This window comes from Doryrhamphus excisus, chromosome 5 (assembly GCF_030265055.1).
Source record: "Doryrhamphus excisus isolate RoL2022-K1 chromosome 5, RoL_Dexc_1.0, whole genome shotgun sequence".
Lineage (NCBI taxonomy): Eukaryota > Metazoa > Chordata > Actinopteri > Syngnathiformes > Syngnathidae > Doryrhamphus > Doryrhamphus excisus.
The window spans coordinates 1110878-1131577 of record NC_080470.1 but is presented as its reverse complement, the minus strand read 5'-3'; the positions used below and the strand labels follow the sequence as shown (position 1 = coordinate 1131577).

The 20700-nt window shown below is 38.7% G+C and overlaps 1 protein-coding gene across 6 annotated transcripts in view; it reads left to right on the top strand.

The window, feature by feature from the left end:
• The window catches only part of ptprsa (protein tyrosine phosphatase receptor type Sa), a 355150-nt gene that overhangs the window by 61680 nt on the left and 272770 nt on the right, over positions 1 to 20700 (top strand). For all 6 annotated transcript variants that reach the window (XM_058074048.1, XM_058074046.1, XM_058074043.1 and 3 more), the window contains exon 2: positions 13479 to 13575. The gene's annotated coding sequence lies outside the window, so the exon portion shown is untranslated. The remainder of the gene's footprint in view (positions 1 to 13478; positions 13576 to 20700) is intronic.

The window sequence follows — 20700 nt, the reverse complement described above, 5'->3', positions numbered from 1 at the left end:
TCTTGATGGCAAAGAACGGCTAAATTTCAAGACTGCACGAATGAAAAACTGGCGTCATTTTTTTTTTGGTTTAAAGCGGACAGAACATTCAAATATGCAGTTTTTTGAACACCTCATCAGCGCACAGGGTACATTGATTATTAAGTGAAGAAAGGAGACAGAATCTGAGTTGGTCATCGTTCTGTGTGCGTTCTATGAACAAAGAAACCAAATGATTCCTGCCCGGAATCTGTCTATGGTCTCCCAACAGCTAAAAGTCCAAGACAACAGCCTTTTTAAAGCTAAACCCAAGGCAAAACTGTGGAATTAGTGTCATTTTCTGTCATATATTTATACTGTCATGACCTCTAGATGGCAAAGAACGGCTAAATTTCAAGACTGGACGAATGAAAAACTGGCGTCATTTTTTTTTTGTTTGTTTAAAGCGGACAGAACATTCAAATATGCAGTTTTTTGAACACCTCATCAGCGCCCAGGGTACATTGATTATTAAGTGAAGAAAGGAGACAGAATCTGAGTTTGTCATCGTTCTGTGTGCGTTCTATGAACAAAGAACCCAAATGATTCCTGCCCGGAATCTGTCTATGGTCTCCCAACAGCTAAAAGTCCAAGACAACAGCCTTTTTAAAGCTAAACCCAAGGCAAAACTGTGGAATTAGTGTCATTTTCTGTCATATATTCATACTGTCATGACCTCTAGATGGCAAAGAACGGCTAAATTTCAAGACTGGACGAATGAAAAACTGGCGTCATTTTTTTTTGTTTGTTTAAAGCGGACAGAACATTCAAATATGCAGTTTGTTTGAACACCTCATCAGCGCCCAGGGTACATTGATTATTAAGTGAAGAAAGGAGACAGAATCTGAGTTGGTCATCGTTCTGTGTGCGTTCTATGAACAAAGAACCCAAATGATTCCTGCCCGGAATCTGTCTATGGTGTCCCAACAGCTAAAAGTCCAAGACAACAGCCTTTTTAAAGCTAAACCCAAGGCAAAACTGTGGAATTAGTGTCATTTTCTGTCATATATTCATACTGTCATGACCTCTTGATAGCAAAGAACGGCTAAATTTCAAGACTGGACGAATGAAAAACTGGCGTCATTTTTTTTTGTTTGTTTAAAGCGGACAGAACATTCAAATATGCAGTTTTTTTGAACACCTCATCAGCGCCCAGGGTACATTGATTATTAAGTGAAGAAAGGAGAGAGAATCTGAGTTAGTCATCGTTCTGTGTGCGTTCTATGAACAAAGAAACCAAATGATTCCTGCCCGGAATCTGTCTATGGTCTCCCAACAGCTAAAAGTCCAAGACAACAGCCTTTTTAAAGCTAAACCCAAGGCAAAAATGTGGAATTAGTGTCATTTTCTGTCATATATTCATACTGTCATGACCTCTTGATGGCAAAGAACGGCTAAATTTCAAGACTGGACGAATGAAAAACTGGCGTCATTTTTTGTTTGTTTGTTTAAAGCGGACAGAACATTCAAATATGCAGTTTTTTTGAACACCTCATCAGCGCCCAGGGTACATTGATTATTAAGTGAAGAAAGGAGACAGAATCTGAGTTAGTCATCGTTCTGTGTGCGTTCTATGAACAAAGAAACCAAATGATTCCTGCCCGGAATCTGTCTATGGTCTCCCAACAGCTAAAAGTCCAAGACAACAGCCTTTTTAAAGCTAAACCCAAGGCAAAACTGTGGAATTAGTGTCATTTTCTGTCATATATTCATACTGTCATGACCTCTAGATGGCAAAGAACGGCTAAATTTCAAGACTGGACGAATGAAAAACTGGCGTCATTTTTTTTTCTGAAAAAAAGTGCAGAAACTTCTTCTCTGTGAGGGTCTAAATAATAAATACGGAGTTTTGCTAAATATGTAAAAGGTAAATTGACTCACCGGCCGCACAAGTTGTCTCATCGTGAATCATTCCGCTTCACGAGGAGCACCCAGCTCCGCAACTGCCGAGCGCACCGCGGCGCCCCAATGTGTGAAACGAAAGTGTTGTCACTCTTGATTACACGCGGCCCCAATTGCATCACCAGGTGTGGCAGGTGTTCTGTGTACTCGAGCGGCGGCGACAAACATGCACGCGGTAATTTATTCTAATCACTATCAAAGCTGCCACTTATCCGCAGTGGCAGGGTGGGGGAAAGTAGGGTAAAGAGTGGATGGGTGGGGGCGGTAAAGGCTTGCTGGTGGTGGTGGCATGCTATCATGCGGTTCATCCTTAATGAGTGTGGATTAGCACGGATGATCCGGGCTTTGCCAAACCCCTGGTCCAGGCCTGTGTGTGCGGGGGTGTTTATTCCTCATGTGCTAAAGTCAGTTTGGAACGGGTGTGTTTCTCCATTCTTTGGGACAAGGGGTGTCCAAAGTGCGGAACGGGAGTCAACTTCAGGTCGCGGCTGTTCTTTTAATGGCCCGTGGAACGTTCTAAAAGTAGAATTTAACCAAAAAAAAAAAAAACAGCAGAAATAAAAAATAAAAAAAACCCAGCAGAAATTTAAAAAATGCAGTAATTTTACAAAAATAAGGTTACAATATTTTGATAAAAAGTGTTGTATAAGAATAACATTGTAATATTATGAAAAAAATAATTTTATTTGAAAAAATGACAATATTTACCTTTGGATCATCCCTTTGAATATTTCAGTAAAAAAAAAAAAACAGCAGAAAATTTTAAATTTGCAGTCATTTTACAAGAATAAGTGTCCAAAGTGCGGAACAGGAGTCAACTTCAGCCCACGGTGGTTCTTTTAATGGCCCGTGGCACATTCTAAAAATAGAATTTAACCCCACCCCCAAAAAAATGCAGGAAATTTGCAGTAATTTTACAAGAATAAGGTTAAAATATTTTGATAAAAAGTGTTATATAAGAATAACATTGTAATATTATGAGAAAATAATATCATTTTAGTCTAAAAAAAATGACAATATTGACCAAGGACTTGACCAAGGAGACCAGCCAGTTAGAGTTAATTTTGGCCCACGGCTGTTCTTTTCATGGCCCTTGGAACGTTCTAAAAATAGAATTTAACCCAAAAAATTAAAAAAAACAACAGAAATTTTAAAATTTGCAGTAATTTTACAAAAATAGGTTAAAATGTTTCGATAAAAAGTCTTATATGAGAATAACATTGTAATATTATGAGAAAATAATATCATTTTAGTCTAAAAAAAAATGACAATATTGACCAAGGACTTGTTACAGAGGAATAACCTTTGGATTATCCCTTAGAATATTTCAGTATGTTAAAAATTTGCAGTCATTTCAAAATTAAAAAATGTTAAAGTTAAAATATTTTGGTAAAAAGCGTTATATGAGAATAACATTTTAATATTATGAGAAAATAATATGTTGTTTGGTCTAGAGACAGTGCCACTGAGGAAAAGACAGGAAGCAGAACTGGAGGTAGCAGAGATGCGGATGTTGAGGTTCACATTGGGAGTGACCAGGATGGATAGGATCAGGAACGAGTACATCACAAGGACATTACATGTTAGAGTCCTGAGAGAGACAGTGTTGGATGGAGGAGATTGATTTGCTGTGGCGACCCCTGAAGGGAAAAAGCCGAAACAGAAAGAAGACGTTTGTCCACCCAAGATTTTCCTCCCCCCCATTTATTCATCCCTTTATTTGTGAGTTGTTGCCTATTCCATTACCGTGTGTTTAAAAATGCATCTCTACACAGCAAAGGGTAATTACAATGTCAGGGTTTCTTCCTGATGCTATAATGTAGTTGGGATGCCCGTGTTGTGAATACAACCAACGTTTTGTGTATTCCGAGGCTGAGGGCTACTGCTAGGAGAAAAAAAGCTCAGTCGTGACCAATTTAAATTTCAGTCCAGCAGGTAAAAAGAAAAAAAAAATAAAATAATAATCCTACCCCTGCCAAGTGCAAGGACTGTTGTTTTGAACGTTGTCCATGTGTGAGGTTTGTAGTATCGCCACCAGAAAAACTTTGAGTAGGGTGGTACTTTAGTTGTGCACTGTCCAGAATACATGCTCTAATTAGAATTTTTACCACAGTTAATTGGTTCTAGACATGACTGTGATGAGTGAATTTTTGCAAATTAGAATGCCTTATTTTTTGCAGTTAGATCATAGAAAACCAGTTCTAAATATGACCTTCTAAACTATCATAGACTTTGTCGTTTTGACCTGAAAACAGCCCCCCCAAAACCCTCAGTGGACTCCTCCCCCAAATCTTATATACACTCCACACTCTTTATTGCTCTCTGGTTCTACCATATCTTACTTATTGTGTGGAAATATGGGCTAATAACTATAAAAGCAATCTTCACTCGCTAAATGTACTGCAAAAAAGGCCAGTAAGGATAATTCATAATGCCGCCTACAGAGAACATACTAACTCCTTATTTCTAAAATGACAAATACTTCAACTTGCTGATATAGTTCATCTTCAAACAGCTAAAATAATGCATAAGGCTAAAAATAAGCAATTAGCTAAAAATGTCATCCAATACTTCTCTACAAGAGAGGAGAAATATGATCTCAGGGAAGAAGTACATTTGAAACACTTCTATGCTAGGACTACGTTATGCTAGCCATAGCATTTGAGTATGTGGAATCAAACAGGAATGGATTGATTAAGGAAGTCAAACAATGCATTAAAAATTAAAAATTAAAAATTAAAAATTAAAAATTAAAAATTAAAAATTAAAAATTAAAAATTAAAAATTAAAAATTAAAAATTAAAAATTAAAAATTAAAAATTAAAAAAATGTAAACATTTAAAAATGTAAAAATGTAAAAATTAAAAAATTAAAAAATTAAAAAATTAAAAAAATTAAAAACATTTAAAATGTAAAAATGTATAAATAAAAAAATGTAAAAATGTAAAAATTAAAAAATTAAAAAATTAAAAAATTAAAAAATTAAAAAATTAAAAAATTAAAAAATTAAAAAATTAAAAAATTAAAAAAATAAAAAAATAAAAAAATTAAAAAATTTAAAAAATTTAAAAAATTTAAAAATTTAAAAATTTAAAAATTTTAAAAAAATTTAAAAATGTAAAATGTAAAATGTAAAAAAAAATTAAAATGTATAAATGTAAAAATTTAAAAATTTAAAAATTAAATTTTTTTTTTTAAAAATTAAAAAAATAAATAAAAAAAATTAAATTTAAAAAATATATATTAGAAAGCAGGAAGTGAACAAATGCAACAGTTACTGATTGTAAAAGTACCAAGTGGAGGGGTAGGATTTAATAAGCTTTGCTTCTTTTGGACATGTGGAACTGTGAACTGATTATGTGATGCATTCAATTGTAATCTGATGCATGTTCAAATGAAATCAAACCATTACCATTACTCCACTCCACAACAGTATTTACAACCCACTGTGAAATGGAAATCACATACCCAGACAACAGTTCGAGCATCAGACATGAACATGTGCCCTAGAGATGATTTATAACAATGAATCCACTGTGTCCGGACCTAACAACAAACCCAACACACACACACATTATTGATAACATCCCCCCCCCCCCCCCCCCCTTGCCAGACAGGCTTGGGGAACACAGCTGTGACCACCTCGGCGCTTTTCCAGCCCGGTGTCATCACCGTCCCTTATCAGAGGGCATAGAAGGGGATCCAGCCTATCTCCGTCTCGCCTTTTCACAATAGAACGCCATCTTTCTTTTATCCTACACGTCATATCGAGAGCCATTAACACCACGGCTTTACAATAACTTTATTTATAGACGCGTTAACATTATCGACCCGCATGCCATCAGGTGAGCTGATTTACTTTGCATTGTGAAGGGAGCCGTATAAAGGTGTCGGGTGAACTCATTGAATATCGGTCACGGCACATCCATATGCATTTGGCATAAAAAAAAAAAAAGCTAATGTAGAGACTGATGCATCGGCTCGCTCTCACCTCAGGTGGGTTCAAGTGTAAGAAGTGTGCAGGTATGCATTAGATACGTCACCTGATGCACGGTAGTAATGGCATAAGTGACTTAAACGGTGTTACGCTCACCTTTTCCATTACCCGCCTTGTGGTCAGTCGCCTTAAATGTGACGCTTGATAAATGGACGTCCATTTAGGTTGGACTTTTAAACGGTGAAATGAAGAGAACGTAAACGACAATCATGGTACCAACGTGGAAATGACAGCACATTTAACCGCTCCAATGGGGAATAACATGTTTGTTGACAAACAGGGGTACACCCTGGACTGGTGGCCAGGCAGCCAATCACAGGGCACATATAGACAAACAACCATTCACACTCACATTCATACCTATGGACAATTTGGAGTCGCTAATTAACCTAGCATGTTTTTGGAATGTGGGAGGAAACCGGAGTACCCGGAGAAAACCCACGCATGCACGGGGAGAACATGCAAACTCCACACAGAGATGGCCGAGGGTGGAATTGAACTCGGGTTTCCTAGCTGTGTACCCCATCTCCCGCCCGAAGACAGCTGGGATAGGCTCCAGCATGCTAGTGAGAATAGAAAATGGATAGATGGATTCTCATTTTCAGTAGCAGCAGAAAAATGTACAACAGAACCTCAGTTAGCAGACGCCCCCAGTTAACACATTTTGCCTTGGTTTGCAGACATTTAGACATAAGTCCAACCGGGTAGTGTATTTTTATCACAAAATGTCCTTGTTGTCCAGCCTGTTAATACTTGGAAACAAGAACCGGTCGTCATCAAAAATGTACAACAGAACCTCAGTTAGCAGACGCCCCGAGTTAACACATTTTGCCTTGGTTTGCAGACATTTAGACATAAGTCCAACTGGGAGGAAACCGGAGTACCCGGAGAAAACCCACGAACATGCAAATGTTGTCCGAGGGTGGAATTAAACTTGGGTCTCCAAGCTGTGAGGTCTGTGTGCTAACCACTTGACCGCCGTGCAGCCCGCCCCATAATGTCTCATAAAAAAAATGATTATTGGATTTTTTTTGGTCTTAAGGCAGGCCGCACGGTGCGAAAAAGTGGTTAGTATGTTGGCCACACAGTCAGGGAGTCGGAAAAAAGATTGGGTTTCAATCTCCGCTTGGGCATATCTGTGTGGAGTTTGCATGTTTTTCTTCTGAGTGACTTAACTGGCGACTCCAAATTGTCCATAGATATGAATGTTTTATTTAAAAAAAATGTAAACATTTTAAAAAATTTAAAAAATTAAAAAATTTTAAATTTTTTTAAAAATTTAAAAAATTTAAAAAATTTAAAAAATTTTAAAAATTTTAAAAATTTTAAAAAATTTATAAATTTTATAAATTTAAAAAATTTTAAAAAATTTATAAATTTTTAAAAATTTTAAATTTTAAAAGTAAAAAATATAAAAAAACAACTTAAACTATATAATGAAAGCAGGAAGTGAACAAATGTAACAGTTACTGATTGGAAAAGTTCCAGATGGAGGGGTAGGATTTAATAAGCTTTGCTTCTTCCTACTCCTTTTGGACATGTGGAACTGGGAACTGATTATGGGATGCACTCAATTGTAATCTGATGCATGTTCAAATGAAATTAAACCATTACCATTACCATGAATTATTTCTACATATTATCTTCTCAAAAATGACTTAAAAATAAAAATAAAAATAAAAATAAAAATAAAAATAAAAATAAAAATAAAAATAAAAATAAAAATAAAAATAAAAATAAAAATAAAACCATTTTCTTCTCCTCACACTAAATACCTTGCGTCGAGGTGAGAATAAAACTTCCGTCAATGCAGTGTATGTGGAGGGGCCCCAATGACTAGCTTTGCCTTGGGCCCCCCCCCCCCCCGTATGACTAAATACGCCCCCGGTACCTCCAGCAGCACTCAGTCAAATTGAGTTTGAGACCCGTGGTGGAGTGGTTGGCTCGCCTGACTTGATTTGCAGGCAACACGGATGCACAGTACGTTGTCCTATAATTGGTGGTGACCATCTTTCACCCAAAGTCAGTTGGGATAGGCTCTAAAATTGAAGGCGTGATATATATATATTTACATATATATATATATATATATAATTTAAGATACAACCGTTGGGTGTATTTGCATATTCCCAGTTGATTGTGTGATAGAGTATCAGCACACATACAATAGATGTACTATATTGATGTGTATACAAAGATAACAATTAAGGCAATGGTTTAATTTTCATATCATTTTACCACGAGGCTGCGTCCTAACACTTGAAGTTATCGCGGTCAACAAAAAAACTTGTTAAGGGTTCTTGACGGTTGTGCCGTAACGGTGCAGGTTCGGAGCAATGTGAAGGTGAAGTGCATTGCTGTTTTGATTCTGTATTCAAGGGTACGCAGCAAAATGAGTGCATGCAAGGTCGGACATTTGTAGTACTACATTTGGGTCAGAACGTAGCCTGGAGTATTTTGAAATACATTTGAATGACTAAAGGAGGTTATTTGCCAATGAATGTCTATTTTTTAACCGAATCCAAAAGGACCTTGCCTGGTGCATCACCTCACTGTTTGAATTCAAATAGCAATCTCCATTTTTTTTTTATTTTTTATTTTTTTCTTTCTCACGTGTGCCTTTTTCAGCACGGAGCTGATGCTCTTAACCAGCGTACTTGCCTATTTGGAAACTTGGAAAGGCTTTCCTCTCAAGGATGCCATATCGAGACAGCACGGACTGCTGATGGAAGCTAACATGGGAGTCTGTGTGTGTGTGTGTGTGTGTGTTTGTGTGTGTGTGTGTGTTTGTGTGTGTGTGTCATGTCCGCCCTGCACTGGACAGTCTGTACATATATATATATTTATATATATAGTCGTCCCTCATTTATCGCTGTTCATTGGTTTTAGAACCTCTTAGAACCTTCTAAATGTGTTTTTTAAACAATATTAGAGCCCTCTTAAACATAAAATAACACCCCTATAATCACCTTTACGTGTGTATTACCCCCATATATATATATATATATATATATATATATATATATATATATATATATATATATATATATATATATATATATATATATATATATATATATATATATATATATATATATATGTATATATATATATATATATATGTGTGTGTGTATATATATGTATGTATATATACGTATATATGTATATATGTGTGTGTGTGTATATATATTTATAGTCGTCCCTCATTTATCACTGTTCATTAGTTTTAGAACCTCTTAGAACCTTCTAAATGTGGTTTTTAAACAATATTAGAGCCCTCTTAAACATAAAATAACACCCCTATAATCACCTTTACGTGTGTATTACCCCCATATATATATATATATATATATATATATATATATATATATATATATATATATATATATATATATATATATATATATATATATATATATATATATATATATATATATATTTATAGTCGTCCCTCATTTATCGCTGTTCATTGGTTTTAGAACCTCTTACAACCTTCTAAATGTGGTTTTTAAACAATATTAGAGCCCTCTTAAACATAAAATAACACCCCTATAATCACCTTTACGTGTGTATTACCCAGAATAATAGACATTGAAGGAGAAAGTAAGACATAAAATAGACTCAAACAATCATAGACTATGATTCAAGTCACAATATATATATATATATAAATAATCTATATATATCTATATATAATACTAAATAATCATGTTTGACTACTGTATGCCTATTTAGAGCGGTATTTTGTACAGACAGGGTGCAATAGTGAAAGTGGTGTCCTTTTTAGTCGTGGTCAGTTAAATTATTGTGACAATCTGGCACCAAATTTGTACTTTATATTATACTGTATAATACTAAGTAGTTACTCTACTACATTATGCACTTTGTTTGTCACGGTTCCCGATGCCGGCCAACTCTGGAGTTCATTGGATAATTGATTAATCGGATTAATCGGATAATTGATTATCCATCGGGGGCTGCACTGTTATTTCCGTGCATGCGTGGGTTTTCTCCGGGTACTCCGGTTTCCTCCCACATTCCCCAAAAAAAACATGCAACTCTGCAGTTCATTGGATAACCGGAGATTAATCGGCTAATTGATTATCCATCGACGCATTGATTAATTAATTGCAGCTCTACATTTCATACACGCTTATCGGATGTCAAGTCTCCTGTACTGTACCGTTGCGGCCATAACGCACGAACTCATCTCTGGGCACGCGTTCCGTTTCCCAATTTGCCCTGCCCCCATGATGCTCGGCCATCTGTCGCAGCACGGTGACTAAAACTCAACGCCAATATGTCGCAGGGTCACGAGAAAAACAAACAGAAGCTGCCGTCCACGCGAGCGCACCAAGTTTTAACCGACCCCCACCCCACACGCACTGCGAGAACTAAGAGTCTTTGAGGGCGCTTTTCAGAGGCGACGATGTCACCTGCGCGGTGGTGTGGTCGGAATGCCGGGACACATTCCCGTTATCTGGAATGTTGATTTAGGATGACGTTTAGCTTCCGTGCTACTCCGCTAGCCCCGTCATTCCGGCTGATTAATGGCGACTTGCCCGGCGAAGGGAGTGTCTCATGCGACGGAGGAAGCGGTAGCGCGACAGCGTGTGTGCAGTGAATAAATGCTGTACATTAAAAAAATTCCCCTGCGCTTGTCTTGGCAGGCAAAGCGTGTGAGGGGATTGCAGATCATTTTTTTTTCCCCCCTCTCGCTCTCACACACACTTGAGCTCTTGTGTACTGTTTTGCTGTTTTCACGCCGCATGCTACTATATTTCGCCCCCCCCTCCTAAATTTCCCCAACACTCCCACACATACACCTGTACCTGCCGACGGTGCACCAGGAGATCGTTCTGCAGCCAGCCTGTTAGTTTATCCTAATTTGGCCAGCAAGAGCCAAGCTTGACCCTCAGTGGCCGGTCGTAATAAAAAAAAAAAAAAATGTTTACCACTGACTGTCCTGGTAATCATGCCCACTGAGGATGCTGGAAGACTCGACACCCAAAAATAGAAATAGTGTAAAAGTCAGTAATCGCACCTTTTTACCTCGGCTAATACGCTAGGGACTTCTCAGTAAGTTTGTTTTTTTTTTGGAGAAACCCAACTAAACTGTTTCTTCTGTAGGCATTTTGGTTGTTTGTTTATTCGCTAGCATGGTTATGCAATAACTATTTTGCTGTTTGGGGAAACGGCTAAAGGGGAGGAAAAAAAACACGGAATAATGCATGAATCTTAATCACAATATTCCGGCAGGTGGAGGAATGTGGAATCTGAAGGTGGTCCGGTATGGCGTTGTTTCCAAATTAGGGTTCTTTGACCTTGGCAGAGGTCTGTGTTGTATCCTAATCTCGTCCTAGTCTCATCATTTTTTGCTTCAGAATTTCAGTATATTACAGTCTTGGGATACGGCAGCCATGTTGGGAGGAGGAAGTAGACAAGGCAGGAGAACTTTCATTCATTTTTTTTCACTGGGGGTGCTGGAGCCTATCCCAGCTGTCAATTCACCCTGCACTGGTCGCCAGCCAATCCCAGGGCACATATAGACAAACAACCATTCACACTCACATTCATACCTATGGACAATTTGGAGTCGCCAATTAACCTAGCATGTTTTGTACCCGGAGAAAACCCACACATGCACAGGGAGAACATGCAAACTCCACACAAAGATGGCCGAGGATGGAATTGAACTCTGGTCTCCTAGCTGTGAAGCCTTTATGCTAACCACCCATCCGCTGTGCAGCCCTGGTTCAGTATATTTTTTATCAAAATAGTAGTCATGCCAAAATGTTGTGTTGCTGCTGGATGTTCACAGTATCTGAGTGATTCTGTCGTGGGGGTGCTGGAGCCTATCCCAGCTGTCTTCGGGCCAAAGAGGCGGAGTACACCCTGGACTGGTGGCCAGCTAATCACAGGGCACATATAGACAAACAACCATTCACACTCACATTCATACCTATGGACAATTTGGAGTCGCTAATTAACCTAGCATGTTTTTGGAATGTGGGAGGAAACCGGAGTACCCGGAGAAAACCCACGCATGCACAGGGAGAACACGCAAACTCCACACAGAGATGGCCGAGGATGGAATTGAACTCGGGTCTCCTAGCTGTGAAGCCTGTGTGCTAACCACCCGTCCGCTGTGCAGCCCTGGTTCAGTATATTTTTCATCAAAATAGTAGTCATGCCAAAATGTTGTGTTGCTGCTGGATGTTCATAGTATCCGAGTGATACTGTTGTGCGGGTGCTGGAGCCTATCCCAGCTGTCTTCGGGCGAGAGAGGCGAGGTACACCCTGGACTGGTGGCCAGCCAATCACAGGGCACATATAGACAAACAACCATGCAATTAACCTAGCATGTTTTATACCCGGAGAAAACCATCACATGCACGGGGGGAACGTGCAAACTCCACACAGCGATGGCCGAGGGTGGAATCGAACTCGGGTCTCCAAGCTGTGCAGCCTGCACTAAACATGAACACGTCTTGTGATTGTTTTTATTGCTTAAAACTACACCAAACATTCATTCATTTTCTACTGCTTATGCTCACGAGGTTCGCGGGCGTGCTGGAGCCTATCCCAGCTGTCTTCGGGTACACCTTTGACTGATCGCCAGCCAATCACAGGGCACATATAGACAAACAACCATTCATATCCACATTCATACCTATGGACAATTTGGAGTCGGCAATTAACCTAGCATGTTTTATACCCGGAGAAAACCATCACATGCACGGAGGGAACGTGCAAACTCCACACAGCGATAGCCGAGGGTGGAATCGAACTCGGGTCTGCTCTAAATTTGACCAGTTTTATTGTAAATAAATTAGGATCGGGCGTTCGGGTTGAAAAACTTTGATTGCAAATTTATGTGCGCACGAAACGTGCAATGTTTTTAAAACAAGCCAAGCACTTGACTGACTGCAGAAGACGAATGCATGCAAGGCTCCGTAATGCCTCGTGGATAAATCATATCATGGTCACCGATATGAATCTTGTATGAATGTGGAAGACTTCAGCGTTCATATTACTTAAACATACTCCTGTTGGGCATCCCATAAATGATATTCATAGCATTATGCGGCTCCTGTGACCTTTCGCAGGAAATAACCTCCCTCTGCTTCACCGTGGAGGCTCAGTGGGTGGAGACCAGCGCAACCAAAGACCAAAACCCGAGGGCGTCACAAGGAACAAAACAAGGAACGTATTTAGGTGGAGAAACAACAGAACGCAAAATATTGTTGAGAACATACAGCCTGAGAACATTCAGCGTTGACATATTCAGACCTGACTCATTAGCCATGTGAAGGAGAAAATGATCAGAAAAAAAAAAAAGAAAAGCCTGGAGGGATTTTCATCCGACCGTCCCGCGGTCACAAAGGGCAAGAAGAAAGAATGAAATAAACTCATCTGAGCATTCGTCGACTTCCACCCACCTACCACTTGAAGAAGCGCTTCATTTAGTAGTCCTTTTCATTAATGTTTCTCTTTCATTTCCCCTGTTTTCCCCTCTCTCTCTCTTTCCCTCCTCGCTCCCTCTTTCTCAACTTGAAAGGTACGCATGAGCAAGTAACGAGAAGAAGAAGAAGAAGAAGAAGCTGCCGGAGTAGCCGAAGATATGAAGTTAAAGAGGTTTTGAAAACAAGCCAGTGGTAAGTGGGGACCCTTCATTTACTCGCAGTGTGCCGCCATTTTCTTCTTCTACGGAAAAAAAAAAAAAAAAAAACTCGTCCCCAGTTGGCCTGTTCTTCTCCTCTATGTGTGTCTCTATTTATTCTGTTCTAAGTTTAAACAGTGCAACTCCGTCACTGTAAATCTGCAACAGCCGCAGTGTAGGATAATCCTATTTGAAAAAAAAAAAATAGAGCCGGACGTTAATCATATTGGGATTATTTTGCCAGATAGTGTGATAGCCATGTGACTTTGGATTTTAGCAGGAATGGTAATTTCATTTTGAACTGCATAAAAAAAAAAAAAGAGCTAAAGGCAAAATGCCTCTGGAGTCAGAACCTGCAGCCATTAAGGAAATTGCTCCAAAGGAATCGAACTCAACTGTGAGACAAGTTTATTTATTGTGCATGTGCTGGGGCACTGCCCCTTTGTCATGTGATACATGTGTAAGTGCACCGAAATCTTGGTTATTTGACTCAATTCTGCATATAAGAAATAATGTCAATCTAATTTTTCGTATTTTCCGGACTATAAGTCACACTTTTTTTCATAGGTTGGCTGTTCCTGCGACTTATACTCCAGAGCGAATTATAAATGAAAAAAAAACTACCATATTTTCCGGACTATAAGTCACACTTTTTTTCATAGGTTGGCTGTTCCTGCGACTTATACTCCAGAGCGACTCATAAATGAAAAAAAAAAACTACCATATTTTCCGGACTATAAGTCGCACTTTTTTTCATAGGTTGGCTGTTCCTGCAACTTATACTCCAGAGCGACTTATAAATGAAAAAAAAAAAAACTACCGTATTTTCCGGACTATAAGTCACACTTTTTTTCATAGGTTGGCTGTTCCTGCGACTTATACTCCAGAGCGACTTATAAATGGAAAAAAAACTACCATATTGTCCGGACTATAAGTGTCACTTTTTTTCATAGGTTGGCTGTTCCTGCGACTTATACTCCAGAGCGACTTATAAATAAATAAAAAAAAACTACCATATTTTCCGGACTATAAGTTGCACTTTTTTTCATAGGTTGGCTGTTCCTGCGACTTATACTCCAGAGCGACTTAATAAATGAAAAAACGGTTGTATGTTACATAAACATTTTTTTCATGTAACTGAATAACCATTCATTGTGTTAGCATATCTTACACCGATTCAGACTGTTCTCTATTCTTTTGGATAATAAATTTGTTAATAAGTTTGTAAAATAAATTACCCGCAAAAAATGCGACTTATATTCCAGTGCGACTTATATATGTTTTTTTTTTCTATTTCTATTTCTAATTATGCATTTCTGGCCTTGTGCGACTTATACTCCGGAGCGACTTATAGTCCAGAAAATACGGTAATCAGTTTCAGAAAGCCAAAAATGTCAAAATGAGCACCTTCTTTATGAAAATGCTGGCAATTGCAACTTTCTTTGGCTCCATCGTGGGTTATTTTGCAACTGACTTATATTCCAGTGCGACTTATATGTTTTTTCTACCAATTATGCATTTTGGCCTTGTGCCACTTATACTCCGGAGCGACTTATAGTCCAAAAAAATACGGTAATCAGTTTCAGAAAGCCAAAAATGTCAAAATGAGCACCTTCTTTATGAAAATGCTGGCACTTGCAACTTTATTTGGCTCCATTGTGGGTTATTTTGCAGCCGAGACTTGAGGCATAACTGTGTTAGTTAGCAAATAACTACAGTGTCAACCACTGATGACATCATAGACACCAAGAGCATTTTGTTATAAAAACACATAATACACTTAATGTAATGTAAGTTCATAGTTTGACTATGATGACATGCGCCACCGGAAAATGTAGCTATTATTTGTTTTCATGTTAACCAAAAAATATGCTAACTGAGGCATATGCTAACCAAGGTTTCACTGTAATAATGAGCCAAATCGCCAAGTCTGATTTTAAATGTCGAAGATAAATGATGGAAATAAAGCATCGCCATCATAACAGTCATTAACTTTACAAGCACTGTTTGGATTGGATAATTATGAAAGGGCTGCCCTCATCAGTGACGAGTCATGCATGACAGTGTATGGAAGAGCATTAATAACACAACAATACAAGTGTGATTGAAAATGTATGCAAACCGAGGCAAAAGCCTGCTATAAATTTTTGATGTTAACCAAAAAAAAAAATGTTAACCAAAAAAAAACAAAAATACATGTTTAGTAAATATACCAAACTAGTCCCCACATTCACAGCGAAAAAAAAAACTCGTCAAATCTGGTGTGCAATTTGCATATCCCATGAATATGCATGAGGTTTAGTTGAAAAGATATCCTTTTTCCCGAGCTAATCATCACCAAAGATTGATGTATGACAAACTGTCATACATGTCCGAGTATTTGCACTGAGCCTGTCCGTCCATATTGACAGGTGAGCTGAGACTGAGCGTGCGCTATTATCTACCTGTCACTGCAGAATGGCAGTGAGGGACTCCTCCTGCGCTGCAGCTCGTCTTTCATTCCGAATCCCCCATCGGTAGCTTTTTTTCAGAGGGAGGCCTTGACAATTTTTTCCTTTGTCCACTTCATTTAAAACTCCATTCGACCCAAAGTGAAGCGCAAACTCCAATGCCATGCGCTTCATACTTAACTATACTGAACATGAGTAATAATGCTTCGTGTTTCAAGATCAAAACCCCCCTTATCGGGATGAGAATTATTGGAAATGTCATTTTATTCTGTGGTCTGTTGTTGTTTGATTCACGTTCTAAAAATTATCTTTTCTTAAAGATGGCAGAGGTACACTACCGCTCAAAAGTTTGGGATCACTTGCAAATTTCTTTGTTTTCCAAAGAAAAAAAGAATTCCCTAACCCTAATTTCACAAACATTTTTTTTCATTTCACAAACAATTAAAATGAATGATATGATTTTCCAAGAAGGATGTATATTTTTGCATAGAGGCCTACTATCAACAACTGTCAGTCCTCTGCATCAATCTCCTGGTATGGCTGCTAATCCAAGTTCATCATTTTATAAGGCTAATAGATGATTAGAAAACCCATTTAAAAAATCTCAACTAAAACTAAAATCTCTTACCATGCTGTTAACTACTCCCTTCAGAGAGCAGCACAAACTGGGTCTAACAAGGACAGAAAAACGCTGCACAACTGCGCGAGAAGAAACAAAGAAGAATTATTCCATATGATCGGTGTCGGAATCGGTCAATTTCACTCATGGATGATTGGTATCAAAATTGGCAACATAAATCCCTCGTATTTACAAAGTCATAAACAGATTTTCCGTGCTCCAACTACAAAAATATTAAATTTATTGACTTGGAATCCTATATCGTGAAAATTAATTTATCGCTGGCAGGTCTGTAACCAATTAATTAAACCAGGGGTGACTGTAATCATGAAAGACAAAAAAATCCTTAGCAATAGCACAAAACTGGGTCTAACAAGGACAGAAAAACGCTGCACAACTGTGCAAGAAGAAACAAAGAAACAAACACAACGGTGTCGGAATCTGTCAATTTCACTCATGGATGATTGGTATCAAAATCGGCAACGTAAATCCCTCGTATTTACAAAGTCATAAACAGATTTTCCGTGCTTTAACTACAAAAATATTCCATTTATTGACTTGGAATCCTATATCGTGGAAATTAATTTCTTGCTGGCAGGTCTGTAACCAATTAATTAATTAAGATTTAAAAAATCCTTAGCAATAGCACAATCTGGGTCTAACAAGGACAGAAAAACGCTGCACAAATGTGCAAGAAAAAACAAAGAAACAAACACAATGGTGTCGGAATCTGTCAATTTCACTCATGGATGATTGGTATCAAAATCGGCAACATAAATCCCTCGTATTTACAAAGTCATAAACAGATTTTCTTTGCTTTAACTACAAAAATATTCCATTTATTGACTTGGAATCCTATATCGTGGAAATTAATTTATCGCTGGCAGGTCTGTGACCAATTAATTAAACCAGGGGTGACGTGACTGTAATCATGAAAGATTTAAAAAAATCCTTAGCAATAGCACAAACTGGGTCTAACAAGGACAGAAAAACGCTGCACAACTGTGCAAGAAGAAACAAACAGGAATTATTCCATATGATCGGTGTCGGAATCGGTCAAGTTCACTCATGGATGATTGGTATCAAAATCGGCAACATAAATCCCTCGTATTTACAAAGTCATGAACAGATTTTCTTTGCTTTAACTACAAAAATATTCAATTTATTGACCTGGAATCCTATATCGTGGAAATTAATTTATCGCTGGCAGGTCTGTAACCAATTAATTAAACCAGGGGTGACTGTAATCATGAAAGACAAAAAAAATCCTTAGCAATAGCACAAACTGGGTCTAACAAGGACAAAAAAACGCTGCACAACTGTGCAAGAGGAAACAAACAGGAATTATTCCATATGATCGGTGTCGGAATCGGTCAATTTCACTCATGGATGATTGGTATCAAAATCGGCAACATAAATCCCTCGTATTTACAAAGTCATAAACAGATTTTCGACAAAAATATTCCATGTATTGACTTGGAATCCTGTATCATGGAAATTAATTTCTCGCTGGCAGGTCTGTAACCAATTAATTAATAAGACAAAAAAAATCCTTAGCAATAGCACAAACTGGGTCTAACAAGGACAGAAAAACGCTGCAGACAAATATGTGAGAGTGTGTAGTTTAAGACAGGTGGTCACCTGGCAGCTGCACTAAATAGTAGGCGTCAATCACCAGTGTCAGTATCAACAGTGAAGCGGCCACTTCAGGATGCTGGACGTAATAGCAGGACTGCCAAGAAAAAGCCAGATCTCAGGAAAAACATGTGATCCCAAACTTTTGAGCGGTAGTGTAAGTAACCTACTGAACACTACTAATATGAAATAAGTGCTTATTGGTACCTCACCTCAGTGCCTAATGTACGCATATACAGTAACTGGACTGTGGTGTGAGCCTCCTAATGTATGTCCTAAGTGACGGTGATATGTGTTGTTGTCACTGATAATAAACCATTTGAAATCCATGTCGGAAAAAAAAAAAATATGTCAAATTCCAGGCAGCCTTTCTGGAAACCAGGACAGCACGAGTACAGCTGCTTTTACTGCCTATCATTTAGCCTCCACTGGGGATGGCTTTGAAGGATGTTTAGATTACGCTTTGCAAGCTGATTTATTGTGCATATTTTTTTTTTTCCCTGTGCTTTAAAAAAGGAGGCAAACTGTAATTGGATCAAAGTTCAGTGTCTATAATGTTTGATGTTGTTTATTCCAACTGGTGAGCTGGCTCTAACTAAGGCAATTTGGGTCAGTCGGCTGATGTATCACTCTGCCTCAAAGGGGCACTGCAGGGGTTTCATGTGGGATTTTTTTTTTTCTCTTATTTTAGGATTACAACATCAGATCAATTTAAACAAGCTCTAAAAGTCGAGGCAATTGCCAAATGTTTTTGCAGCTATATTTCATATGCATGTGTCCCCTGATGCCACTTTTTTGTACCTCCATTGTTGCTGATCCATGTGACCTAACGTGCACGGTTATGTTTAAGATTTCAGCAAACTGGAGTGAACCAGCAGCGGCAACCGCTGGCTGAGCTTTAAAGACAGTTTATAAGAAAAAGGGAGCGGTTAACTCTCGAGAGTGGTTTCCAGGATGTTAGCGGCACAATTAAACAAAGCTCTGCTAATCTTTACAGCTGGCATCTAGAGACGCCGTGTTCTCTCTCAGCACGCCGCTATCGGCTGGTTAATGTGCGCCAGTGAGCTTCTACACCCTCGCGGTAACAACGGCGTCAACACTGGGTTGTCTCCCAAACCTGAAGGTTTGCTGGTTCGCTCCTCCGTTTTCACGCTCACAGTACCGATATGAAGATATGTGGAAAAAAAACGTGTCAGAATCGAGACCGAAAACCAAAGTTTGTGATTCCTGTCTCCACAGTACAGTACCAGTTCATCAAAATGTCACTTGTGATACTCATCCTCATCTCTCAAACAAACCCAGCCATCATCATCACTTGCAACTGCATCAAACAACTCACAGTCACAGTACCGATATAAAGATATGTGGAAAAAACGTGTCAGAATCGAGACCGAAAACCATTAACATTCACACCCACAAGTCTTGACTTAGCCTAACCTCCAGGTTTTTGACCTCTGGGACCCAACCCCGGGACCAAATATGTGACCTTCTTGCTGCGAGGTAACAGAACTAAGCCGTGTTGCAAAATTCTTCATATGACCCAAAGTTTGTGATTCCTGTCTCCACAGTACAGTACCAGTTCATCAAAATGTCACTTGTGATAGTCTTCCTCACCTCTCAAACAAACCCAGTCATCATCATCACTTGTAACTGCATCAAACAACATTATATACCGGTATTATTTGGAATGTGGGACCTAGCATGTTTTTTGGAACCCTAACCCTAACCCGACGAGAACATGCAAACTCCACACAGAGATGGCCGAGGGTGGAATTGAACCCTGGTCTCCTAGCTGTGAGGTCTGCGCGCTAACCACTCAACCGCCACGGGGCACAGCAGTCGGATATAAAAAGTTAAACATTAAAAACAGATTTAAACGGCGTCAACACTGGGTTGTCTCCCAAACCTGAAGGTTGCTGGTTCGCTCCTCCGTTTTCACACTCACAGTACCGATATAAAGATATGTGGAAAAAACGTGTCAGACCGAAAACCATTAACATTCACACCCACAAGTCTTGACTTAGCCTAACCTCTAGGTTTTTGACCTGTGGGACCCAACCCCGGGACCAAATATGTGACCTTCTTGCTGCGAGGTAACAGAACTCAGCCGTGTTGCAAAATTCTTCATATGACCCAAAGTTTGTGATTCCTGTCTCCACAGTATAGTACCAGTTCATCAAAATGTCACTTGTGATACTCATCCTCATCTCTCAAACAAACCCAGCCATCATCATCACTTGCAACTGCATCAAACAACATTATATACCGGTATTATTTGGAATGTGGGAATGTTTTTTGGAACCCTAACCCGGCGAAAACCCATGAGAACATGCAAACTCCACACAGAGATGACCGAGGGTGGAATTGAACCCTGGTCTCCTAGCTGTGAGGTCTGCGCGCTAACCACTCAACCGCC